The sequence below is a fragment of the Dendrobates tinctorius genome, unplaced genomic scaffold, assembly GCF_039654945.1.
Source record: "Dendrobates tinctorius isolate UK_male_01 unplaced genomic scaffold, ASM3965494v1 ptg000054l, whole genome shotgun sequence".
Taxonomy (NCBI): Eukaryota; Metazoa; Chordata; class Amphibia; order Anura; family Dendrobatidae; genus Dendrobates; species Dendrobates tinctorius.
This window is the reverse complement of record NW_027361722.1, coordinates 13,776,726-13,797,093: the sequence shown is the minus strand read 5'-3', so window position 1 is coordinate 13,797,093 and position 20,368 is coordinate 13,776,726. Positions and strand designations below refer to the sequence as shown.

Below are 20,368 nucleotides of genomic sequence, written 5' to 3'. Positions count from 1 at the left end.
AGATGCTGTCTGCAGTCACCACTAGGGGGAGCTCCCAGTATACAGAGATACATGATAAGATGCTGTCTGCAGCCACCACTAGGGGGAGCTCCCTGTATAGAGATACATGATAAGATTCTGTCTGCAGCCACCACTAGGGGGAGCTCCCTGTATACAGAGATACATGATGAGATTCTGTCTGCAGTCATCACTAGGGGGAGCTCCCAGTATACAGAGATACATGATAAGATGCTGTCTGCAGTCACCACTAGGGGGAGCTCCCAGTATACAGAGATACATGATAAGATGCTGTCTGCAGTCACCACTAGGGGGAGCTCCCTGTATACAGAGATACATGATAAGATGCTGTCTGCAGTCACCACTAGGGGGAGCTCCCTGTATACAGAGATACATGATAAGATCCTGTCTGCAGTCACCACAAGGGAGAGCTCCATGTATACAGAGATACATGATGAAATTCTGTCTGCAGCCACCTCCAGGGGGCACTCTTTTATGGATGTCTAGCTAATGTTATCCTTAAAGGGAAGTGTAAAAATCTCCGTGTAGTGATCTGTTACCAATGTTGGCTGCAAACAAAAACTGCAAGGAGTAGGAGAAGTTCAGTTCTGGGTCACTTCTCAAATTATTGGCCCTTAGAAAATCATAAAATTTGCTTCATCAAAAGTGTAATAGCTTCACCTGCCCATAGGATATTAGGATGTCAATATTTGCTGTGGTGCTACCTCTCCTTTATGTCCAACCTTCACATGGATGTATGAGTCGGATCACCATCCCCATGTAGCACAGGTTTAGAAGTAGCAGCATCAGAAAGGTTTGTGTTATACTGCATTACTTTTCAGTGTAACTGTAAATCCAGCTATAAAGTGATAAAACACTTACTACAAAGAAGCAGCATGGAGGACTTTATACATTACTACCGTGCAGTGCAATCCAGCCCTGGGGTGAGAGAAAAAAACATTTAATTGAACATTATACAGTAGTACTGAGTAGTATATCTCTGAACAAACACTAGGCTGTGATAAAACAGTTACTAGAAAGAAGCACAGATGCTCAGTTGTGAGCAGTGTGGTTTAGCAGATCTGTGCGATAAAACACTTATTAGAAAGAAGCAGCATAGAGGACATTATAGAGAGGTACTTTTTAAATGTGAATCCACCACTGGTGTGAGATAAAACATTTACCTGAAAGAAACAGCATAGAGGATGTTATCCAGCAATACTAAATAATGTAGCTGTGAATGCAACAGTGGGGTGAGATAAAACACTTACTAGAAATAAGTATGGTGGCTCAGTAGTGAACACTGTTGTTTTGCAATGCTGGGGTCCTGAGTTCAAATTTTCAGGGCAATATCTGAAAGGAGTTTGTATGTTTTTTGCATCGCTTTCCTCCCACACTCCAAAGACATAGTGATAGTTAAGTTAGATTTTTGAGTCTCAACGGGGACAGTGATGATGATGTCTGTAAAGCGTGGTGCAATTAACGGCACTGTATAAGCAAGTAAAATGAAGCAGCATGGAGCACATTATTCAGCTGCATTGAGCAGTGTATCTGTGAATTCAGCTCTGAGGTGAGATAAAACACTTATATGAAAGCTGTAGCAGCATGTAGGCTATTATAGAACAATTGTCAGCATTGTAGCTGTAAATCCATCACTAAGGTGAGATGAAACATCTGCTAAAAAGAAGCGGCATGGTTTGTGTGTGTATCTGCGACTCCTACCCCTTCCACTGTCCATAGACTTCAAAAGGAAGCTGTAATCTGATTCCTCAGTGAATTGGCATTTTGTCTGGTTTTGAGTAAGACTGATGTTAAAGACGTTTTCAAAGTGAATAATGGGTTAAAGAGGTGGGAGGAGAGAAATGGCTCCTAAGTGGAGAAAGAAGCTGATTTCTCTGATAAGATGTATTACAAAGTTTCTTATATTCGCTTGTACTATTGATTTATGCAAAGTTTCTACATCAACCATTTATAACTTCACGGGGCGACGTCGTTACATGACCAAAGGAGCAATGGATGGACTCTGTATGATCGGAAGCTGTCATTACAGTCCGAGCAGGAGTGGATGCAAATGTAACGATCCTGCAGCTGTGAGAAGTATTATACATCTGTGGCCGGAAAGAAGCATGTTCCTATTCACTGACAGTAAGCAGAGAACGGTGAGAATAGAGGAATGAGTCTATAAAGTGGGGGATTAAGAGGGACGAGCCAGTTCCCCTGCCGTCTGCGCTCCCCCGATGTCACGTGTATATATGTATACTCGGAGTAGTGCGTTACAGTCGTCCCGTGGAATTCGCGTCCCGTGGAATTCGCGTCCCGTGGAATTCGCGTCCCGTCGGCCACGTGTGCTTTTTGCGCCGCGTCCAGGAAGCAGATTGTTTGTGAGGTTTTCCGCTGGCTCCTGATCTGCTCCCAGGAGGGGGATGTGCAGCAAGTGACAGAACATCTGCAGCGAAAAGTGTAAAAAACAAACACAGTGTCCGACTATTAAAGGCACAGAACCCGTGATTTGTAAAAATGCAAGAAAATGGCAAAGGGGAAGTCAAGAGCCAGGGACCTGGAGACAATGCCCCGATATTGTATTATCACAACTCTTAAAAAGTTACAAAAAGGGAAAAAAAAATCTAAAATAGTTGAAATTCTTCTTCTACTTGCAGCTGTAGTGTAGACGGACGGGCGGACGAGCATAGTCACTGGTACTATAGCTATAATGTGGTCAGATCTCAGGGGGGCACTGCTGAGTAACGGGGGGGCACTCTCGTTACTGTAACGCTGGGGCTGGCATCATTATGGGGGCTCTGTAGTTATCTCTGGGACGGGGGGCTCTGTAGTTATCTCTGGGACGGGGGGGCTCTGCAGTTATCTCTGGTACGGGGGGGCTCTGTAGTTATCTCTGGTACGGGGGGGCTCTGTAGTTATCTCTGGTACGGGGGGGCTCTGTAGTTATCTCTGGGACGGGGGGCTCTGTAGTTATCTCTGGGACGGGGGGCTCTGTAGTTATCTCTGGGACGGGGGGCTCTGTAGTTATCTCTGGGACGGGGGGGGCTCTGTAGTTATCTCTGGTACGGGGGGCTCTGTAGTTATCTCTGGTATGGGGGGGCTCTGTAGTTATCTCTGGTACGGGGGGCTCTGTAGTTATCTCTGGTACGGGGGGCTCTGTAGTTATCTCTGGTATGGGGGGGCTCTGTAGTTATCTCTGGTATGGGGGGGCTCTGTAGTTATCTCTGGTATGGGGGGGCTCTGTAGTTATCTCTGGTACGGGGGGCTCTGTAGTTATATCTGGTACGGGGGGCTCTGTAGTTATATCTGGTACGGGGGGCTCTGTAGTTATATCTGGTACGGGGGGCTCTGTAGTTATATCTGGTACGGGGGGCTCTGTAGTTATATCTGGTACGGGGGGCTCTGTAGTTATATCTGGTACGGGGGGCTCTGTAGTTATATCTGGTACGGGGGGCTCTGTAGTTATATCTGGTACGGGGGGCTCTGTAGTTATATCTGGTACGGGGGGCTCTGTAGTTATATCTGGTACGGGGGGCTCTGTAGTTATATCTGGTACGGGGGGCTCTGTAGTTATATCTGGTACGGGGGGCTCTGTAGTTATATCTGGTACGGGGGGCTCTGTAGTTATATCTGGTACGGGGGGCTCTGTAGTTATATCTGGTACGGGGGGCTCTGTAGTTATATCTGGTACGGGGGGCTCTGTAGTTATATCTGGTACGGGGGGCTCTGTAGTTATATCTGGTACGGGGGGCTCTGTAGTTATATCTGGTACGGGGGGCTCTGTAGTTATATCTGGTACGGGGGGCTCTGTAGTTATCTCTGGGACGGGGGGGCTCTGTAGTTATCTCTGGTACGGGGGGCTCTGTAGTTATCTCTGGTATGGGGGGGCTCTGTAGTTATCTCTGGTACGGGGGGCTCTGTAGTTATATCTGGTACGGGGGGCTCTGTAGTTATATCTGGTACGGGGGGCTCTGTAGTTATCTCTGGTATGGGGGGGCTCTGTAGTTATCTCTGGGACGGGGGGCTCTGTAGTTATATCTGGTACGGGGGGCTCTGTAGTTATATCTGGTACGGGGGGCTCTGTAGTTATCTCTGGTACGGGGGGGCTCTGTAGTTATCTCTGGTATGGGGGGGCTCTGTAGTTATCTCTGGTATGGGGGGGCTCTGTAGTTATCTCTGGTACGGGGGGGCTCTGTAGTTATATCTGGTACGGGGGGCTCTGTAGTTATATCTGGTACGGGGGGCTCTGTAGTTATATCTGGTACGGGGGGCTCTGTAGTTATATCTGGTACGGGGGGCTCTGTAGTTATATCTGGTACGGGGGGCTCTGTAGTTATATCTGGTACGGGGGGCTCTGTACTTCTCTCTGACATGGGGGGCTCTGTAGTTATATCTGGTACGGGGGGCTCTGTACTTCTCTCTGACATGGGGGGCTCTGTTTTGAGCTCTACCATTGAGTGCTTGCAGTGATGACATTGTAGCAGTAGGATTTGCCATTTGTGTCCTGATTGGTCAGATACAGACCCAGAACGCGATCCTCCTAGCTTTTGGATGATCCACTTTCATATTGTTAGACGGCGCAGAAATCAGAGATTCCTCCAGGACGAGTTGTGGTCGCTCCGCTTTCCTGCCAGACATGGAGGTGGTCGTTTTTTTCTTCCTAGTCCTGATCTGCGGCCAGATCCCTCGTCACCATTATTGCCAGCACTGTCCCATCGTGTCATTAGTGAACAGGATTAGGGGTATTACAACCCTATTATTAAATCTTTAATTCTCCACTTTGGTGAATCAATCCCTATTTTCTTGACTACAAGGTAATCACAACGTGCTCCCAGCTGAGACCCCAGTGATCCGCTGTAATATGTGAGAAATCCTGCTAGTAAGTGCTCAATTTTCCTGCAGCGCCCCCACTGGATAACTGAAACATTACACAGTGTCCATTCACTGATCATTCGATCGCTCTGGATCCTGCACCCAGAATCCCTGGCAGAGATCTGATTTAGTCAGGGAAGCCTATCTTTTTCCTAGCAGCTACCCCTACAGGGGACATGTGGCATTACAGGTGACTTATGAGTATATCCCTTTAAAGTAAATTAAGTAGTATAATGACGTTATGACTACCCTAGTGAGTCAGATGGGAGGAGATATTAGGATCTCCTGACACTTAGGGGAGTGGTTTCATAATAAAAAAAAAAAAGTAACTGGGTGTGGCTTGATACAATGTATTTCTTAAAGAGATAGTACTCTCCTAAAAAGCAACCATGTGATTAGTTGATCGCCTTTTGTCCTGCTGATACTCAGGAACCCCTTTATATGACGTCCTTCCTTCTAGCAGGACACATGGACTGGAATTGCTGCATTTTCTGGGAGCAACAAGGATGAAGCAATAGTAATGACGGGGTCCCATCGTCAGCCCCTGAAAAGTGGAAATAAGCGTCCATTCAAGTCCTGTCCTCACATAACTCAGCCACCAACCCTCCCCCAACTAAATAAGGAAAACAAGATTCTTAGGAAAGTACCTGGCGTCCACACACGGCCACTATGAGGAACAAGAAAAACAAGCTGGCTGCTTCCTTCCAGAAAGAGCGCCACACCTGTCCACAGGTTGTCGGTGGTATTTCACATAGACCAGACCCGTAACTAAATACAGACCCCAGAACATACTTCTGTAAGGACAGACCCCCCCAAGCAAAAACTAACTATGAACAGATGGAAATTCTTTATCAACAACTTTTATTTAATATAAAAGGTTCTATAAAGTTTTAATATTCACTAGAGTGATCCTGTATTGATTATATATACACTTGGATTAGTAAATCCGACCTATTCTGCTAGTTATTCCCAACACACACTGGTAGAGGGCTATCGTAGCCACCACGACTGCAGTCCATGGCTTAACATAAACTTATCATGAATCGGATTGTCGATGATACATACAAGATTTTCACTAGAGCAACTGAAAAAAAATCCATAACCACACCAGCAAGTTTCGCCTTGACAGGCTTCCTCAGGGGGCTGGGGCTATATAGAGATTTGAAAGAATACGTTGGACCTTTAAAAGCTTTTGCTCTATTCTCGTTCGTCCTCACTTAGGCCAATGAGATATCTCCTAATAAATGACCAATACAGATCATATACCCCAATGGCCAGTCTTAGTGAATGTAACTAATCTGACCTCCTATCATTGGTCATTTATAGATATATATCCACCTCCTTCCCGACCCCGTCAGGAATCTAAAAAAATGGAAGGACCAATAGCCCTATATGGCGTCACACGCCGTTCGAATTGTCACTGCATCTAATTATAATATCAACTACCAGCTAATCAATAGGCAAGCTGTGGAGACACAGGGGTCAATACTCTCATCCGCTGGCCCGGGACAGCAGACGAGATCAGCCACCGACCCTCATATCTCCACACTTGGTGGCAGCGGTGGGATGAGATTAACGCTCATTGTTTGAGTATTTAATCAGTCTGCATAGTTCATCCTCCACTGCTTCAAACAGAAAGATACCAAAATTTAAAATAACCAATAAATTTTGTTCCACTTCACAATTGTGTCTCACTTGTTGTTGATTCTTCACCAAAAATTTGCATTTGGTATCTTTATGTTTGAAGCATGATGTGTGGGAAAAGGTTGAAAAGTTCCATGGGGGCCAAATACTTTCGCACGGCACTATATCCATTTTTCTTCCTCTTTCATGAAGAGCCTATCCAGATTTCACCTTCTCGGTCCAAGGTTCATTTTTCTAATACACCAAAACGCAAGGTCCAAAGGTCTTGCTGCGTGGACTCCTCTCATATGACGAGACAACGGAGTATCGGCTTCAGAACCCCCAACCACACGCCGCATCACACCGACCCCAGAGCAGAACCCTTAAAAATATACAGACCCAGAGCAGCCTTCCTAAATAGATACAAACCCCGGACGAAGCCCCCTAAATAAATACAGGTTGCAGAACATGCGTCTCTATTAACAGACCCCAAACAAGATCCCCAAATATTATACACCTCAGACCAAAAGCCTAACCAAACCAGCCCCCACAACAGACCCCCGAAATGTACATATACGTGCGTCTCACTAAATTAGAATCTCATCAAAAAGTGAATTTATTTCAGTTCTTTATTACAAACAGTGACTCTCCTCTATTCTATAGAGTCATTACACACAGAGTGATCTATGTCACGGGTTTATTTCTGGTAATGTTGATGATTATGGCTTACAGCCAATGAAAACCCAAAAGTCATTATCTCAGTACATTAGAATACTTTATAACACCAGTTTGTAAAATCCGGAATGTTGTCCTCCTGAAATGTATGATCAGTAAATGCACTCAATACTTGGTCGGGCTCCTTTGGCATCAATTCCTGCATCAATGCGGCGTGGCATGGAGGCGATCAATACCCCACTATTTTTATGTATTTTGTGCACTATATTTTTCAGGGTGCAGGCAAGCCCAGCACGTTTCATCTTCTATACAAGGGTGTTCACAATGGGATGCATTGAGAGAGAGCTACCAGCCCACCTAATCGAATAGTAGGGGCGTGACTGATAGGCTGAGAGCCCTATGCATTACCTTTATGCGAACAGCACCCTATACAGGCCTTTATTGTGCAAATGTATACTAAGCACTCACCCCCTCCATGAATGTGTAGGTGGTGAGTGGCTGCCTATTTAGTATTTTGCACCTGTGTTGCCCACATCTTGCTATATAGGCTGGCTGCATCCTGTAGTGCATTTGTTCAAAGACCAGGGCAGGTAAGCGATGCACCAGACTCAACAATGTAGACGAGCTGAAGGCTGCTATCAAAGCAACCTGGGCTTCCATAGCCCCTCAGCAGCGCCACAGGCTGATCGCCTCCAAGCCACGCCGCATTGATGCAGTAATTAATGCCAAAGGAGCCCGACCAAGTATCGAGGGCATTTACTGATCATACATTTCAGATTTTACAATCATTTTTCAAGCTGGTGTTATAAAGTATTCTAATTTACTGAGATAATGACTTTTGAGTTTTCATTGGCTGTAAGCCATAATCATCAACATTACCAGAAATAAACCCGTGACATAGAAGACTCTGTGTGTAATGACTCTATAGAATATAGGAGAGTCACTGTTTGTATTGAAGAACTGAAATAAATTGACGTTGTGATGATATTCTAATTTTGTGAGAAGCCCCTGTATATACCATCCACTAAATATATCCAGACTCTAGACCAGACAAGGTCAATGACAATATTTTCCTTTTAAGATGTTGACAAAAAACACTGTTTCCAGTAGTGATCCTGAGTTACATCCTGTATTATACTCCAGAGCTGCACTCACTATTCTGCTGGTGCAGTCACTGTGTATATACATTACATTACTGATCCTGAGTTACATCCTGTATTATACTCCAGAGCTGCACTCACTATTCTGCTGGTGCAGTCAATGTGTATATACATTACATTACTGATCCTGAGTTACATCCTGTATTATACTCCAGAGCTGCACTCACTATTCTGCTGGTGCAGTCACTGTGTACATACATTACATTACTGATCCTTACATCCTGTATTATACTCCAGAGCTGCACTCACTATTCTGCTGGTGCAGTCACTGTGTACATACATTACATTACTGATCCTTACATCCTGTATTATACTCCGGAGCTGCACTCACTATTCTGCTGGTGCAGTCACTGTGTACATACATTACATTACTGATCCTGAGTTACATCCTGTATTATACCCCAGAGCTGCACTCACTATTCTGCTGGTGCAGTCACTGTGTACATTACATTACTGATCCTGAGTTACATCCTGTATTATACTCCAGAGCTGCACTCACTATTCTGCTGGTGCAGTCACTGTGTACATACATTACATTACTGATCCTGAGTTACATCCTGTATTATACTCCAGAGCTGCACTCACTATTCTGCTGGTGCAGTCACTGCGTACATACATTACATTATTGATCCTGAGTTACATCCTGTATTATACTCCAGAGCTGCACTCACTATTCTGCTGGTGCAGTGACTGTGTACATACATTACTGATCCTGAGTTACATCCTGTATTATACTCCAGAGCTGCACTCACTATTCTGCTGGTGCAGTCACTGTGTACATACATTACTGATCCTGAGTTACATCCTGTATTATACCCCAGAGCTGCACTCACTATTCTGCTGGTGTAGTCACTGTGTACATACATTACTGATCCTGAGTTACATCCTGTATTATACCCCAGAGCTGCACTCACTATTCTGCTGGTGCAGTCACTGTGTACATACATTACATTACTGATCCTGAGTTACATCCTGTATTATACTCCAGAGCTGCACTCACTATTCTGCTGGTGCAGTCACTGTGTACATACATTACTGATCCTGAGTTACATCCTGTATTATAACTCCAGAGATGCACTCACTATTCTGCTGGTGCAGTCACTGTGTACATACATTACATTACTGATCCTGAGTTACATCCTGTATTATACCCGAGAGCTGCACTCACTATTCTGCTGGTGCAGTCACTGTGTACATACATTACATTACTGATCCTGAGTTACATCCTGTATTTATACCCCAGAGCTGCACTCACTATTCTGCTGGTGCAGTCACTGTGTACATACATTACATTACTGATCCTGAGTTACATCCTGTATTATACCCCAGAGCTGCACTCACTATTCTGCTGGTGCAGTCACTGTGTACACACATTACATTACTGATCCTGAGTGACATCCTGTATTATACTGCAGAGCTGCACTCACTATTCTGCTGGTGCAGTCACTGTGTACATACATTACATTACTGATCCTGAGTTACATCCTGTATTATACTCCAGAGCTGCACTCACTATTCTGCTGGTGCAGTCACTGTGTACATACATTACAGTAGTGATCCTGAGTTACATCCTGTATTATACTCCAGAGCTGCACTCACTATTCTGCTGGTGCAGTCACTGTGTACATACATTACATTACTGATCCTGAGTCACATCCTGTATTATACTCCAGAGCTGCACTCACTATTCTGCTGGTGCAGTCACTGTGTACATACATTACTGATCCTGAGTTACATCCTGTATTATACCCCAGAGCTGCACTCACTATTCTGCTGGTGCAGTCACTGTGTACATACATTACATTACTGATCCTGAGTTACATCCTGTATTATGCTCCAGAGCTGCACTCACTATTCTGCTGGTGCAGTCACTGTGTACATACATTACTGATCCTGAGTTACATCCTGTATTATACCCCAGAGCTGCACTCACTATTCTGCTGGTGCAGTCACTGTGTACATACATTACATTACTGATCCCGAGTTGCATCCTATATTATACCCCAGAGCTGCACTCACTATTCTGCTGGTGCAGTCGCTGTGTACATACATTACATTACTGATCCTGAGTTACATCCTGTATTATACCCCAGAGCTGCACTCACTATTCTGCTGGTGCAGTCGCTGTGTACATACATTACATTACTGATCCTGAGTTACATCCTGTATTATACCCCAGAGCTGCGCTCACTATTCTGCTGGTGGAGTCGCTGTGTACATACATTACATTACTGATCCTGAGTTACATCCTGTATTATACTCTAGAGCTGCACTCACTATTCTGCTGGTGCAGTCACTGTGTACATACATTATATTACTGATCCTGAGTTACATCCTGTATTATACCCCAGAGCTGCGCTCACTATTCTGCTGGTGGAGTCACTGTGTACATACATTATATTACTGATCCTGAGTTACATCCTGTATTATACCCCAGAGCTGCACTCACTATTCTGCTGGTGCAGTCGCTGTGTACATACATTACATTACTGATCCTGAGTTACCGCCTGTATTATACTCCAGAGCTGCACTCACTATTCTGCTGGTGCAGTCGCTGTGTACATACATTACATTACTGATCCTGAGTTACATCCTGTATTATACTCCAGAGCTGCACTCACTATTCTGCTGGTGCAGTCACTGTGTACATACATTACATTACTGATCCTGAGTTACGTCCTGTATTATACTCCAGAGCTGCACTCACTATTCTGCTGGTGTAGTCACTGTGTACATACATTACTGATCCTGAGTTACATCCTGTATTATACTCCAGAGCTGCACTCACTATTCTGCTGGTACAGTCACTGTGTACATACATTACATTACTGATCCTGAGTTACATCCTGTATTATACCCCAGAGCTGCACTCACTATTCTGCTGGTGCAGTCACTGTGTACATACATTACATTACTGATCCTGAGTTACATCCTGTATTATGCTCCAGAGCTGCACTCACTATTCTGCTGGTGCAGTCACTGTGTACATACATTACTGATCCTGAGTTACATCCTGTATTATACCCCAGAGCTGCACTCACTATTCTGCTGGTGCAGTCACTGTGTACATACATTACATTACTGATCCCGAGTTGCATCCTATATTATACCCCAGAGCTGCACTCACTATTCTGCTGGTGCAGTCGCTGTGTACATACATTACATTACTGATCCTGAGTTACATCCTGTATTATACCCCAGAGCTGCACTCACTATTCTGCTGGTGCAGTCGCTGTGTACATACATTACATTACTGATCCTGAGTTACATCCTGTATTATACCCCAGAGCTGCGCTCACTATTCTGCTGGTGGAGTCGCTGTGTACATACATTACATTACTGATCCTGAGTTACATCCTGTATTATACTCTAGAGCTGCACTCACTATTCTGCTGGTGCAGTCACTGTGTACATACATTATATTACTGATCCTGAGTTACATCCTGTATTATACCCCAGAGCTGCGCTCACTATTCTGCTGGTGGAGTCACTGTGTACATACATTATATTACTGATCCTGAGTTACATCCTGTATTATACCCCAGAGCTGCACTCACTATTCTGCTGGTGCAGTCGCTGTGTACATACATTACATTACTGATCCTGAGTTACCGCCTGTATTATACTCCAGAGCTGCACTCACTATTCTGCTGGTGCAGTCGCTGTGTACATACATTACATTACTGATCCTGAGTTACATCCTGTATTATACTCCAGAGCTGCACTCACTATTCTGCTGGTGCAGTCACTGTGTACATACATTACATTACTGATCCTGAGTTACGTCCTGTATTATACTCCAGAGCTGCACTCACTATTCTGCTGGTGTAGTCACTGTGTACATACATTACTGATCCTGAGTTACATCCTGTATTATACTCCAGAGCTGCACTCAGTATTCTGCTGGTACAGTCACTGTGTACATACATTACATTACTGATCCTGAGTTACATCCTGTATTATACCCCAGAGCTGCACTCACTATTCTGCTGGTGCAGTCACTGTGTACATACATTACATTACTGATCCTGAGTTACATCCTGTATTATGCTCCAGAGCTGCACTCACTATTCTGCTGGTGCAGTCACTGTGTACATACATTACTGATCCTGAGTTACATCCTGTATTATACCCCAGAGCTGCACTCACTATTCTGCTGGTGCAGTCACTGTGTACATACATTACATTACTGATCCTGAGTTACATCCTATATTATACCCCAGAGCTGCACTCACTATTCTGCTGGTGCAGTCGCTGTGTACATACATTACATTACTGATCCTGAGTTACATCCTGTATTATACCCCAGAGCTGCACTCACTATTCTGCTGGTGCAGTGACTGTGTACATACATTACATTACTGATCCTGAGTTACATCCTGTATTATACCCCAGAGCTGCGCTCACTATTCTGCTGGTGGAGTCGCTGTGTACATACATTACATTACTGATCCTCAGTTACATCCTGTATTATACTCCAGAGCTGCACTCACTATTCTGCTGGTGCAGTCACTGTGTACATACATTATATTACTGATCCTGAGTTACATCCTGTATTATACCCCAGAGCTGCGCTCACTATTCTGCTGGTGGAGTCACTGTGTACATACATTACATTACTGATCCTGAGTTACATCCTGTATTATACTCCAGAGCTGCATGCACTATTCTGCTGGTGCAGTCACTGTGTACATACATTATATTACTGATCCTGAGTTACATCCTGTATTATACCCCAGAGCTGCGCTCACTATTCTGCTGGTGGAGTCACTGTGTACATACATTACATTACTGATCCTCAGTTACATCCTGTATTATACTCCAGAGCTGCACTCACTATTCTGCTGGTGCAGTCACTGTGTACATACATTATATTACTGATCCTGAGTTACATCCTGTATTATACCCCAGAGCTGCGCTCACTATTCTGCTGGTGCAGTCACTGTGTACATACATTACATTACTGATCCTGAGTTACCTCCTGTATTATACCCCAGAGCTGCGCTCACTATTCTGCTGGTGCAGTCACTGTGTACATACATTACATTACTGATCCTGAGTTACATCCTGTATTATACCCCAGAGCTGCGCTCACTATTCTGCTGGTGCAGTCACTGTGTACATACATTATATTACTGATCCTGAGTTACATCCTGTATTATACCCCAGAGCTGCACTCACTATTCTGCTGGTGCAGTCGCTGTGTACATACATTACATTACTGATCCTGAGTTACCGCCTGTATTATACTCCAGAGCTGCACTCACTATTCTGCTGGTGCAGTCGCTGTGTACATACATTACATTACTGATCCTGAGTTACATCCTGTATTATACTCCAGAGCTGCACTCACTATTCTGCTGGTGCAGTCACTGTGTACATACATTACATTACTGATCCTGAGTTACGTCCTGTATTATACTCCAGAGCTGCACTCACTATTCTGCTGGTGCAGTCACTGTGTACATACATTACTGATACTGAGTTACATCCTGTATTATACCCCAGAGCTGCACTCACTATTCTGCTGGTGCAGTCACTGTGTACATACATTACTGATCCTGAATTACATCCTGTATTATACCCCAGAGCTGCACTCACTATTCTGCTGGTGCAGTCACTGTGTACATACATTACTGATCCTGAGTTACGTCCTGTATTATACTCCAGAGCTGCACTCACTATTCTGCTGGTGCAGTCACTGTGTACATACATTACTGATACTGAGTTACATCCTGTATTATACCCCAGAGCTGCACTCACTATTCTGCTGGTGCAGTCACTGTGTACATACATTACATTACTGATACTGAGTTACATCCTGTATTATACCCCAGAGCTGCACTCACTATTCTGCTGGTGCAGTCACTGTGTACATACATTACTGATACTGAGTTACATCCTGTATTATACTCCAGAGCTGCACTCACTATTCTGCTGGTGCAGTCACTGTGTACATACATTACTGATCCTGAGTTACGTCCTGTATTATACTCCAGAGCTGCACTCACTATTCTGCTGGTGCAGTCACTGTGTACATACATTACATTACTGATACTGAGTTACATCCTGTATTATACCCCAGAGCTGCACTCACTATTCTGCTGGTGCAGTCACTGTGTACATACATTACTGATACTGAGTTACATCCTGTATTATACTCCAGAGCTGCACTCACTATTCTGCTGGTGCAGTCACTGTGTACATACATTACTGATCCTGAGTTACGTCCTGTATTATACTCCAGAGCTGCACTCACTATTCTGCTGGTGCAGTCACTGTGTACATACATTACATTACTGATACTGAGTTACATCCTGTATTATACCCCAGAGCTGCACTCACTATTCTGCTGGTGCAGTCACTGTGTATATACATTATATTACTGATCCTGAGTTACATCCTGTATTATACCCCAGAGCTGCACTCACTATTCTGCTGGTGCAGTCACTGTGTACATACATTACATTACTGATCCTGAGTTACATCCTGTATTATACCCCAGAGCTGCACTCACTATTCTGCTGGTGCAGTCACTGTGTACATACATTACATTACTGATACTGAGTTACATCCTGTATTATACCCCAGAGCTGCACTCACTATTCTGCTGGTGCAGTCACTGTGTACATACATTATATTACTGATCCTGAGTTACATCCTGTATTATACCCCAGAGCTGCGCTCACTATTCTGCTGGTGGAGTCACTGTGTACATACATTATATTACTGATCCTGAGTTACATCCTGTATTATACCCCAGAGCTGCACTCACTATTCTGCTGGTGCAGTCACTGTGTACATACATTACATTACTGATACTGAGTTACATCCTGTATTATACCCCAGAGCTGCACTCACTATTCTGCTGGTGCAGTCACTGTGTACATACATTACATTACTGATACTGAGTTACATCCTGTATTATACCCCAGAGCTGCACTCACTATTCTGCTGGTGCAGTCACTGTGTACATACATTATATTACTGATCCTGAGTTACATCCTGTATTATACCCCAGAGCTGCGCTCACTACTCTGCTGGTGCAGTCACTGTGTATATACATTATATTACTGATCCTGAGTTACATCCTGTATTATACCCCAGAGCTGCACTCACTATTCTGCTGGTGCAGTCACTGTGTACATACATTACATTACTGATACTGAGTTACATCCTGTATTATACCCCAGAGCTGCACTCACTATTCTGCTGGTGCAGTCACTGTGTACATACATTATATTACTGATCCTGAGTTACATCCTGTATTATACCCCAGAGCTGCGCTCACTATTCTGCTGGTGGAGTCACTGTGTACATACATTATATTACTGATCCTGAGTTACATCCTGTATTATACCCCAGAGCTGCACTCACTATTCTGCTGGTGCAGTCACTGTGTACATACATTATATTACTGATCCTGAGTTACATCCTGTATTATACCCCAGAGCTGCACTCACTATTCTGCTGGTGCAGTCACTGTGTACATACATTACATTACTGATACTGAGTTACATCCTGTATTATACCCCAGAGCTGCACTCACTATTCTGCTGGTGGAGTCACTGTGTACATACATTATATTACTGATCCTGAGTTACATCCTGTATTATACCCCAGAGCTGCACTCACTATTCTGCTGGTGAAGTCACTGTGTACATACATTACATTACTGATCCTGAGTTACATCCTGTATTATACCCCAGGGCTGCACTCTCTATTCTGCTGGTGAAGTCACTGTGTACATACATTACATTACTGATCCTGAGTTACATCCTGTATTATACCCCAGAGCTGCACTCACTATTCTGCTGGTGCAGTCACTGTGTACATACATTACATTACTGATCCTGAGTTACATCCTGTATTATGCTCCAGAGCTGCACTCACTATTCTGCTGGTGCAGTCACTGTGTACATACATTACTGATCCTGAGTTACATCCTGTATTATACCCCAGAGCTGCACTCACTATTCTGCTGGTGCAGTCACTGTGTACATACATTACATTACTGATCCCGAGTTGCATCCTATATTATACCCCAGAGCTGCACTCACTATTCTGCTGGTGCAGTCGCTGTGTACATACATTACATTACTGATCCTGAGTTACATCCTGTATTATACCCCAGAGCTGCACTCACTATTCTGCTGGTGCAGTCGCTGTGTACATACATTACATTACTGATCCTGAGTTACATCCTGTATTATACCCCAGAGCTGCGCTCACTATTCTGCTGGTGGAGTCGCTGTGTACATACATTACATTACTGATCCTGAGTTACATCCTGTATTATACTCTAGAGCTGCACTCACTATTCTGCTGGTGCAGTCACTGTGTACATACATTATATTACTGATCCTGAGTTACATCCTGTATTATACCCCAGAGCTGCGCTCACTATTCTGCTGGTGGAGTCACTGTGTACATACATTATATTACTGATCCTGAGTTACATCCTGTATTATACCCCAGAGCTGCACTCACTATTCTGCTGGTGCAGTCGCTGTGTACATACATTACATTACTGATCCTGAGTTACCGCCTGTATTATACTCCAGAGCTGCACTCACTATTCTGCTGGTGCAGTCGCTGTGTACATACATTACATTACTGATCCTGAGTTACATCCTGTATTATACTCCAGAGCTGCACTCACTATTCTGCTGGTGCAGTCACTGTGTACATACATTACATTACTGATCCTGAGTTACGTCCTGTATTATACTCCAGAGCTGCACTCACTATTCTGCTGGTGTAGTCACTGTGTACATACATTACTGATCCTGAGTTACATCCTGTATTATACTCCAGAGCTGCACTCAGTATTCTGCTGGTACAGTCACTGTGTACATACATTACATTACTGATCCTGAGTTACATCCTGTATTATACCCCAGAGCTGCACTCACTATTCTGCTGGTGCAGTCACTGTGTACATACATTACATTACTGATCCTGAGTTACATCCTGTATTATGCTCCAGAGCTGCACTCACTATTCTGCTGGTGCAGTCACTGTGTACATACATTACTGATCCTGAGTTACATCCTGTATTATACCCCAGAGCTGCACTCACTATTCTGCTGGTGCAGTCACTGTGTACATACATTACATTACTGATCCTGAGTTACATCCTATATTATACCCCAGAGCTGCACTCACTATTCTGCTGGTGCAGTCGCTGTGTACATACATTACATTACTGATCCTGAGTTACATCCTGTATTATACCCCAGAGCTGCACTCACTATTCTGCTGGTGCAGTGACTGTGTACATACATTACATTACTGATCCCGAGTTACATCCTGTATTATACCCCAGAGCTGCGCTCACTATTCTGCTGGTGGAGTCGCTGTGTACATACATTACATTACTGATCCTCAGTTACATCCTGTATTATACTCCAGAGCTGCACTCACTATTCTGCTGGTGCAGTCACTGTGTACATACATTATATTACTGATCCTGAGTTACATCCTGTATTATACCCCAGAGCTGCGCTCACTATTCTGCTGGTGGAGTCACTGTGTACATACATTACATTACTGATCCTGAGTTACATCCTGTATTATACTCCAGAGCTGCATGCACTATTCTGCTGGTGCAGTCACTGTGTACATACATTATATTACTGATCCTGAGTTACATCCTGTATTATACCCCAGAGCTGCGCTCACTATTCTGCTGGTGGAGTCACTGTGTACATACATTACATTACTGATCCTCAGTTACATCCTGTATTATACTCCAGAGCTGCACTCACTATTCTGCTGGTGCAGTCACTGTGTACATACATTATATTACTGATCCTGAGTTACATCCTGTATTATACCCCAGAGCTGCGCTCACTATTCTGCTGGTGCAGTCACTGTGTACATACATTACATTACTGATCCTGAGTTACCTCCTGTATTATACCCCAGAGCTGCGCTCACTATTCTGCTGGTGCAGTCACTGTGTACATACATTACATTACTGATCCTGAGTTACATCCTGTATTATACCCCAGAGCTGCGCTCACTATTCTGCTGGTGCAGTCACTGTGTACATACATTATATTACTGATCCTGAGTTACATCCTGTATTATACCCCAGAGCTGCACTCACTATTCTGCTGGTGCAGTCGCTGTGTACATACATTACATTACTGATCCTGAGTTACCGCCTGTATTATACTCCAGAGCTGCACTCACTATTCTGCTGATGCAGTCGCTGTGTACATACATTACATTACTGATCCTGAGTTACATCCTGTATTATACTCCAGAGCTGCACTCACTATTCTGCTGGTGCAGTCACTGTGTACATACATTACATTACTGATCCTGAGTTACGTCCTGTATTATACTCCAGAGCTGCACTCACTATTCTGCTGGTGCAGTCACTATGTACATACATTACTGATACTGAGTTACATCCTGTATTATACCCCAGAGCTGCACTCACTATTCTGCTGGTGCAGTCACTGTGTACATACATTACTGATCCTGAATTACATCCTGTATTATACCCCAGAGCTGCACTCACTATTCTGCTGGTGCAGTCACTGTGTACATACATTACTGATCCTGAGTTACGTCCTGTATTATACTCCAGAGCTGCACTCACTATTCTGCTGGTGCAGTCACTGTGTACATACATTACTGATACTGAGTTACATCCTGTATTATACCCCAGAGCTGCACTCACTATTCTGCTGGTGCAGTCACTGTGTACATACATTACTGATACTGAGTTACATCCTGTATTATACCCCAGAGCTGCACTCACTATTCTGCTGGTGCAGTCACTGTGTACATACATTACTGATACTGAGTTACATCCTGTATTATACTCCAGAGCTGCACTCACTATTCTGCTGGTGCAGTCACTGTGTACATACATTACTGATCCTGAGTTACGTCCTGTATTATACTCCAGAGCTGCACTCACTATTCTGCTGGTGCAGTCACTGTGTACATACATTACATTACTGATACTGAGTTACATCCTGTATTATACCCCAGAGCTGCACTCACTATTCTGCTGGTGCAGTCACTGTGTACATACATTACTGATACTGAGTTACATCCTGTATTATACTCCAGAGCTGCACTCACTATTCTGCTGGTGCAGTCACTGTGTACATACATTACTGATCCTGAGTTACGTCCTGTATTATACTCCAGAGCTGCACTCACTATTCTGCTGGTGCAGTCACTGTGTACATACATTACATTACTGATACTGAGTTACATCCTGTATTATACCCCAGAGCTGCACTCACTATTCTGCTGGTGCAGTCACTGTGTATATACATTATATTACTGATCCTGAGTTACATCCTGTATTATACCCCAGAGCTGCACTCACTATTCTGCTGGTGCAGTCACTGTGTACATACATTACATTACTGATCCTGAGTTACATCCTGTATTATACCCCAGAGCTGCACTCACTATTCTGCTGGTGCAGTCACTGTGTACATACATTACATTACTGATACTGAGTTACATCCTGTATTATACCCCAGAGCTGCACTCACTATTCTGCTGGTGCAGTCACTGTGTACATACATTATATTACTGATCCTGAGTTACATCCTGTATTATACCCCAGAGCTGCGCTCACTATTCTGCTGGTGGAGTCACTGTGTACATACATTATATTACTGATCCTGAGTTACATCCTGTATTATACCCCAGAGCTGCACTCACTATTCTGCTGGTGCAGTCACTGTGTACATACATTACATTACTGATACTGAGTTACATCCTGTATTATACCCCAGAGCTGCACTCACTATTCTGCTGGTGCAGTCACTGTGTACATACATTACATTACTGATACTGAGTTACATCCTGTATTATACCCCAGAGCTGCACTCACTATTCTGCTGGTGCAGTCACTGTGTACATACATTATATTACTGATCCTGAGTTACATCCTGTATTATACCCCAGAGCTGCGCTCACTACTCTGCTGGTGCAGTCACTGTGTATATACATTATATTACTGATCCTGAGTTACATCCTGTATTATACCCCAGAGCTGC

The 20,368-nt window shown here is 43.9% G+C and overlaps 1 long non-coding RNA gene across 1 annotated transcript in view; it reads right to left on the bottom strand.

Moving 5' to 3' along the window:
- Positions 1-20,368, bottom strand: part of LOC141091495 (uncharacterized) — a 50,101-nt gene that overhangs the window by 28,528 nt on the left and 1,205 nt on the right. The window contains exon 2 of the long non-coding RNA XR_012232525.1: positions 880-936. This is a non-coding gene — a long non-coding RNA (uncharacterized lncRNA). The remainder of the gene's footprint in view (positions 1-879; positions 937-20,368) is intronic.